The sequence below is a fragment of the Macrotis lagotis genome, chromosome 1 (genome assembly GCF_037893015.1).
Source record: "Macrotis lagotis isolate mMagLag1 chromosome 1, bilby.v1.9.chrom.fasta, whole genome shotgun sequence".
Lineage (NCBI taxonomy): Eukaryota > Metazoa > Chordata > Mammalia > Peramelemorphia > Peramelidae > Macrotis > Macrotis lagotis.
Window position 1 is genome coordinate 405,650,653 of NC_133658.1, and position 8,508 is coordinate 405,659,160.

Sequence of the window (8,508 nt, forward strand, 5' to 3'; positions counted from 1 at the left end):
ACTTCCTCCATCTTCCCCTCCACTGTGATAGGTCTTTCATACCTTTTTTATGAGAGATAGTTTACCCCATTCTACCTCTTCCTTTCCTTTCTTGTGAATTTCTTTATCACCCCTTAATTTTATTTTTAAATTTATCATTACTTCTTCATTTTCAATTCACAACTTACCTTCTGTCTTTCTCTCTCTCTCTCTCTCTCTCTCTCTCTCTCTATATATATATATATATATATATATATATATATATATATATATATATATTTACATACAAACACACATACATACATATAGATATGTAATCCATCTAATTGCCCTAATAATGAAAAAGTTCTTTTTGAGTTTCAAGTGCCATTTTCTCATGTAGGATTACAAACAATTTAACTTTAAGTTCTTATGATTTCCTTTTCTTATATACCCTCGTATGCTTCTCTTGAGAGAATTTTTGAATTGGAAGTCAAATTTTCTGCTCAGTTTTGTGTTTTTCATCAGGAATGATTGATAGTTCTCTATTTAAAAGGATATCCATGTTTCCCCTGAAGTATTAAACTAAGTTCATCTGGGTAGGATTTTTGGTTTTATTTCTACTTCCATTTTCCTTCAGAATATCATATTCCAAAACCCTCCAAACTTTTAAGGTAGAAAGTGTCAAAACTTTTCTTATTATGACTGTGATTCCATGATATTTGATTAATTTCTTTTTAGCTGTTTGCAATATGTTTTTTTTTTTTCCTTAAGCCAGGACCTCTAGAATTTAATGATAATATTTCTCAAAATTTTCATCTTGGTATCACTTTCAGTAGATAATCGGGTGAATTTTTTTCAATTTCCATTTTACCCTCTGGTTCTAGAATATCAGGGCATTCTCATTGACAATTTCTCAAAGGATTTCTAGGCTCCTATCTAGATTATTACTTTTTTTGGAAACCCAATGATATTAAAAGTATCTCTCCTGCATCTGTTTTGATTTGTTTTTCCAATAAAATAGTTCATATTTTCTACAATTTTTTATTATTTTGGTTTCATTTTATTATTTCTTGCTGTCTCATGAGTCATTAATTTTCATTTACTCAATCCTAATATTTAAGGTATTATTTTCTTCATTGAGGTTTTGTATGTCTTTTTGATTTGATCAATTCTATAATTTAATGAGTTCTTTACTTGTTTATTTTTGACTCTTTTATTTATTTGATCAATTCTGCTTGTTAAGGAGATCTTCTCATTGACTTTTTGTAATTTTTTTAGCCTATTCTGTTTTTAAGGTGTTGCTTTTGTGAATCTCCTTTACCACCCTGTTGACTCCTATTTTTAATTATTTTCTTACATCGGTCTCATTTCTCTTTTACTTGATTTTTGAAATCTTTTCTGAGTTCTTTCATGACCTAAGATAAATTCATGTTTTTCTTGGAGGATGTAGATGTAAGAATTTTGACTTTCCTATCTTCTGATAGTGTATTTTGATCTTCCATGTCACCATAGTAATTTCATATGGTCTTAATATTTTTTTTCTCTGATGTCCATTTTCCCAAACTATTTCTTGATTTTTAACTCTTTACTGGAAAGGGACTCTGCTATCAGGGTGAAGAAACTGTTCAAAGTTTCATGCATTTTGTACCACTATTTTCAAAGATTCCTCTAGAAACCTACTCGCTTTCAGTTTTGCAATGTGGTATGATGTAAGGAAATGTCTTTGCTACTCCCTGCTCCACTGTGGCTACAAGATCTAGTATGTAAGTACTCCTCCTCACCCTAGGACTGCCATATAGCATTGCAACCTTTAAATGACTATGGAAAAAAAAAACAGAGTTCTTATCCTAGTGACAGCAATGAGATTTAACCCCTTTAACATCAGTGGGCTGAGAGTTCTGGAAGTGCCAGTTGTCCTGCTGATTCATGGGCTGGAAAATTGTTTTACCAGGTCCTTTTGGGTTTTGCATGTCCAGGATTTGTTTTATAGAATTATTTAGAAGTCTTTGGAATGGTTGGGGTAGAGCTCAATTGAGTTTCTGACTACTCTCTGCCTTCTTGTCTATATATTTTATCAAAATGTGACACTAAAACAGTGACTTACTTAAAATACTGTAACTAATTTGTGGCAAGAGGAAGACTAGAAACTATTTTGTCAGAACTAGAAATTTTGATTTCATTGTACTCTTTCAAAAGAATGACATTTGAGCAGTACTGCTACATAATAATAGTAGAAACAAAAAGATTTTACATAATACTTTAAGGTTTGCAAAACCAAAAATATTATAACTTTTTTTTTACCTCAAAACATCCCTATGTAATGGCTGTTATTATTATCCCTCCATTTGTTAGATTTTATAGAACTCAAGATAGGCAGACTAAACAATTTCCTCTGGAATATTTCACCAATAAGTATCTGAAGTCAGAATGAAAACAAATCTAGTTTCTTGATTATTGAGGGCCAGCTTCCATAGGAGTGAAGACAGTTGTCCTTGGAACTAAAGCAACCAAGGATAAGCATGTATGCTCATTAACATTTTGGTTGGCTCACCAATGAACCCTGATCTAAACATATGTGGAGCTAGAGGTGTGTGGGAAAACTTTCTGATAAAGAAGTCTACAAACTTCAAGGATAAATATTATAAATTGAAGTTATACAGCTGATTTCATCTGACTAGTCATGTCCAAGATAAGTTTTTTTTTAATAAAAGTCTAGATATTCAGCAATAAAGTCAATAGATGGTTTTCATGACATTAAGTGTTGGTGCTTTCATGATATCTAAGTGTTCTAGGGATATTTCCTCAACCTATCTCTCAAGTCAATGTTCAGATGCACACTTGAGTTGTCATGGGCAATACTTGATTCCAAGTCTAGTGCTCTAGCCATTGTACTTTCTAGCTACCATGTGTCTATGGAGTGTTTGAATTATTTTTTCTTGGAAACATTCCTTCTGTCTCACTATGTTGTAAAAGGAAGATGGGTGGAAAAAAATTTGATTTAGAGAAGTCTGATCTTTTGAAGAACTCATCTACTTCACATACTTGAATATTAAAAATTTCTATGACTTAAAAGGCTTGAAAAAAATCCCAGCAAGGGAATTCCCTCTATTAGTGTAGATTATAGCCCTTCTGTTGTTTGGTGTTACTATTTAGTCATTTCAGTACTTTCTGCCTCTTTGTGACCTCACTTATTTGTTTCTTTGTTTGTTTTTAGCAAAGATAATGAAGGGGGTTGCTATTTTCTTCTCTGGTTTATTTTACAGATGATAACCCTGACCAAACAGGGCTAAATGACTTACTCATCGCACAAAACTATTACAGGTTCTCTGGACAACAAGCCTGATATTCTATCCATTTAATGACCTAGGTGACCACATATGCCCTAGTTAATAAGTCCAAGTGAATTATTTGAAGTACTTAGAGGTTAAGAGAATTGTCCAGGTTCATATAGCTGAGTGATAACACTGGATTTAGAACTCAAAACCAATACCCTAATCACCACACTATGCTGAGTGCTAAATATTGAGCAATAAATTATAAATTTACTTTGAAAAACTTTCCCTTTTTTCTCATTTATCCAGATGAGATTGGTTGAGGAAGTGATTTTTGGTTTTTAGACGGGGAAACTGAGTCATTAGTAGACTTGATGATGTGGAGAGAAAGAATAATAGAATCAGTGACAGAGACAGAATAGAAGTTATCTGAGTCAGTCCTGTAATCTCATTTCCTGAGAAAGAGACTATGCTGTTTAAACATCTCCATTTTTGAACATCATAAACCTCTTTATCAAGGTGATAGGTAATGGTAGTGGTGGTGACTGTGCTATTTATTCAGGTAATGAGACAGTATGGGTAAAATAAATCACTATTATTTGTGTTTATCTCTCAGATGTGCAAAAATACTCTCTCTCCTCTCTAAATAAATTCCTCACTTGTCTGCCCCAAATCATTATTCTACTATTACCTAAGCCTGAAATTATTGTCCCATCCTATTGTTAAACTTACCATTCTAAGTTCTGTTCAGATGCCATTTCTTTCATGTAGCCTTCTATACTAGTACTGCCTCCCCTCTTTTTTATGCATTTCCATTAAACATTCACTTTCATCTCTGTTTTATAATTATCTTCATTGGTGTATAAATCTATTGCCCTCTAGTTACTCCCTATAGTAGATTGTGAGCTATTTATATAAATAATTTTCTCTGAATAATCTTTATATCCTAATTCATTCCTAATAGTAGATATAAAATAAATAAGCTTTCCTTAAAATTGAAATGTTTCTTTTATTCAGTGGAATTTCATCATACTTCAAATAAAACTTGCTATATTCACTTTATCCAGAAAAATTAGAGAAGATTATCCTAAATGCCTACAGAGCAGAAATGACAAGCAGGCTCAGATTTATTAGGTCTACTGATAAGTGGATATGGAGTGCTGACCATAAGAAGATGAGTTCCAATAATGCAATTATTTGCCAAAAAATCAATAAAAAGTATGTTTACTTATTCTTATGCTTTTCTATGGAGAGCCACTTTAAAAAATCCAATAAAGTTGAAATGCCGAGCCTAGAAATACTTGAGGCTTCAGTTATACCCCTGTTCTGTGATCTCCATGTGCTAAGAAGATGAATATAAACTGTGCTGTCAGGATAAAAACATCCCCAAATGTGACACCATAAATCATCTCCATAGTTAAATGCAGAGTCAGATTCTCATGCATTTTGTACTATTTTAACCTCATGCTCCATTATTTCCTGATGTGCCTGAGTGAATACAGTGGGGTTGCTAAAGCATCTGGGTCAGCAGTCAAATCAACTAGTCTTCATTAACCTGAACTCCCAGGAGTTGCTTAGAGACTAGCCTGCCATGTGGTGCCCCCATAGCCTGAGTCTCTTCTCCACTTACTTGCTGACTCAATATTCAGAGGAATTCATCTTTGTCCCCAAGCAACTCATTTAATCTCTTCCTAAGTGAGGATACCAGGTGATAGGCTAAGATCACATGATATCAATTTGTACTTCATTAAAAGCAGCTCTCATCTTGAATGATAGACAGCCACCACATTTTTCCTTTAACCAAATCAGCGGAATAATCATTTTACTCAAAAATTGTGCCCATAATTCAAAGTTCATGGGAACAAATATCCCTAGCTCCCATTTAGGGGAATGGAGTGGATTGAGTTTCAAGTGGGAAGTCAAAACCTAGGTTTGAATCCTGTCTCAGATATTTACTACTTAAGTGATAGTAAGTGATTCCTGCAATTTTAAAATAATGACATCTGTAAGAAAAGCTTGGGATATTAGATAAAGAGTCAGACTTGGAATCATGATGACCTAAGTACAAGTTCTCCAATTCTGACACATAATTCCTGAGTGACTCTGGAAATAAATCAATTAATCTCTCTGTGCTAAAGGCAAATTTAGTCTCAGATTAGATTTTGAAAAGAAAGTGGCCATCTGAATTGGGAGAAAGTTTTACCTCACAGAGAATTCACTATGCCATTCTAATCATATGTCCAGAAAAAAATAACAATAGTCTGTAAGGGATACTTAAAGGGTCTTATAACAGACACCATTTAAAAAATTGTGATGCTTTTATCTTATTCCACTATTAATGACTGGCCAATCTCTCCCATCCCAGGAGTACTTACAACTCAGCCCAATAAACTGATACATTAGCCATGCATGAAAATGTTATGTCTCATTTCAAATTTACCATCATCTTGAGAAGAGTAAAATAAGCATTAATATTAATTCTTGAAAGTCAAGTTTAATTACATTTTTGTTCAGTGTTCTGCTATCTTTCCAACTTTAATAATCAGTTGTCTACATTATTGTGGCCCTTATAATTCATACCAAGTATTCTAATTTTGCTTTCTTTGGGTTTGACCGGTTTCTACAAATAAAATATAAAACTACTGATGAATCCAAATGTCTGAATGGCTGTTGTCATTTCCTGCCCACAAAAGTGCTTTCTGTTCTCAACTGACATATGCAAGTAATCATAACTGGATCAATTCTAGGGGAACCTGGTTTCTTGTGAGAAAGGGGGCATGACTCCTTTTTCTTACATTCTTTGAGTCATTATATCTCCTATTCAAGAAGCTTTGGGAAAATTTGTTTAAGGATTAAATTTTGACTGAAACCCTAGATCTTGCCAAGATAGGTGAGACTAGTAGTAGGAGAACAAAAGAAAGATATTCAATATCCAGTGTATAACAAGCATTGAAAAGTATTTATTTCCTATATCCAAATGAAATATTAAAGACACAAAAGAGAATTTTTTTTTAGTGTTTGCAAGGCAATGGGGTTAAGTGGCTTGCCCAAGGTCACACAGCTAGGTAATTAATAAATGTCTGAAGCCAGATTTGAATTCAGGTATTCCTGAGTCCAGGGCTGGTGCTTTCTCTATTGCACCACCTAGCCGCCCCCTGAGAAAAATTTTAACAAAAAAAACCCCAACTTAAAACAGGATTTAGAAACAATACTGCTATACAGTTATATTCACTCAGAAAGTTGGTACTTATGCCCATCAACTGGAAAATTACTAAACAAGTTATGATACATGAAAAATATGGAATACTATTTTCAATAAGAAACCATAAATGGTTGGATTCTAGAGAAGCATGGAGTGACTTTCGGAATCAGATGCTGATCAAAGGGAGTAGAACCAAGAGAACAATGTATACATCAATAACAACATTGTGAGATGAACAACCTTGGTGGAAGCAGCTCCTCTCAGCAGTTCAGAGAGGAAAGACAACTTTAATAGACTTGCTATGGACTATGTTATCCCCATCTGGAGGAAGAAAAACAAAACAAAACAAAACACAGACAGACACACACACAGAGACACAAAACAACCCTTCTGATGAAAACTTAAAAAAACTATCTCTTATGTATCTCTTTCCTTTAATCCTAATTCCTCATACTGAAAATAACTATTCTGTGAAGTTGTTTATCAAAATATGTATGTACAATGCTAACCTGATTGTTTGCTACTGAGGGGAGGGGGGTGGGAAGGGAAGGTGGAAGGAAATTTTGTAACTTAAAAAATACATGTGCATGTGGATGAAAATAAATAAATAACAAAAAATTAAAAAAAAAAAGAAAATTGATACTTCACCATCCTATGGACATAAATAGAGTTTCGGGGATTGCTGAATATATTTTTTTTACATTTTTAACTTAGTTCTGCATTGTCTGGTAAAAAGTGTCCTGTTAGATTTCATCCTTAAGAAGGTTCAAATAGTAACTGGAAACTCTGACCCACTCTCCCTACCCTTTTTTTCAGCCAATTGTTTTCCAACCAAAAGAACCTAGATCCTCTAAATTTTATTAATGTCTAAGATTCAAGTCTACATTTATTCACTTCAGAATTAATTTCCATTCTCCTAAGATTGACAAAGTACAGACACAGAATGGGTACACAATTTAAGTTCATACTTGCCTAGGCAGATCATATACTTTAGCTATCATTTACTCATAGCCTCTTGCTGACTGGAATGGATTAGAATATAGGAAAACTCAGAAACAATCTCAACAAAATCACAGTTGGAAAAGAAAAGAGTTGGGGTAATTGTAACAACCTGGGGTATTGGGTGTGGTGGTAAATGAATGGTTTGACAGGACTTTTGAAGTTGATTACTGCCTAAAGCTGCAATTTATATGTCATAGAGTGGATCTTGAAGCTATTCAGTCTGGGCACAAATTGGTTGGCAAGTCATTTGGGCCTGTACTCAGGATACATAATGAATAGTGTGTGGGGAAAACCAGTGCCAAAGAAAGTACCATCTGTGTGGTGGTGCCTGGACTACTTGGGGGTATAACCATTCATGCACTTAGGGCAGTGCAGCTTAACCATGATTTCTGATAGTCTAATATGCAACATTTTCAGGTTTTTACAAATTCACAGGCACAATATACAAAATCTCCCTGCTGGTATGTTTTTCCAGCTTCTGGGAAATACCATGATTTATTTGTAAGAATACAATGGGAGTAAATCATTACATACAACATCTTGGTTGCCTGCTCCATCAGGTCACTCTATTTGAGGTTGTGCTCCAACTCCTCATTAAGTTTGAAGTAGAGTATCCTGTCTAGTACTTGAACACATTGGGGCACCTGTTGATTGAGCCCTGTCAGGTTGAACTTGACTTGGATATGGTCTTCATCTGCTTCACAAAATAAAATTGCTACAAAGTCCACAGAATCAGAAGATACATGATACTTCCTCTGAGCTACTCATCTTTATGTGAGAAACTGGTCCCAACTGAAAAGTGAGAGGGAGAAGTTGTTCTCAAGGGCAGCTGGGAAGGTTACACTTAGACCATGATCAGTAGAGGATAAAGAGGAATCAAGGAAATGGGAAAGTAAGAAAGTGCATGCACTGGCACAGGCACAGGCACAGGCACAGGCACAGGCACAGGCACAGGCACAGGCACAGGCACAGGCACAGGCACAGGCACAGGCACAGGCACAGTTAGTCAGGATCCCCAGTTAAGACCAGTCCTTCAAATACTTGAAAACATTAATCATGTGAGTCCCCTAA

General features: G+C 34.6%; 1 pseudogene; it reads right to left on the reverse strand.

Annotated features, from left to right (window-relative positions):
• Positions 1–7,467: 7,467 nt before the first annotated feature.
• Positions 7,468–8,205, reverse strand: LOC141502866 (casein kinase II subunit beta pseudogene; annotated as a pseudogene).
• Positions 8,206–8,508: the final 303 nt, after the last annotated feature.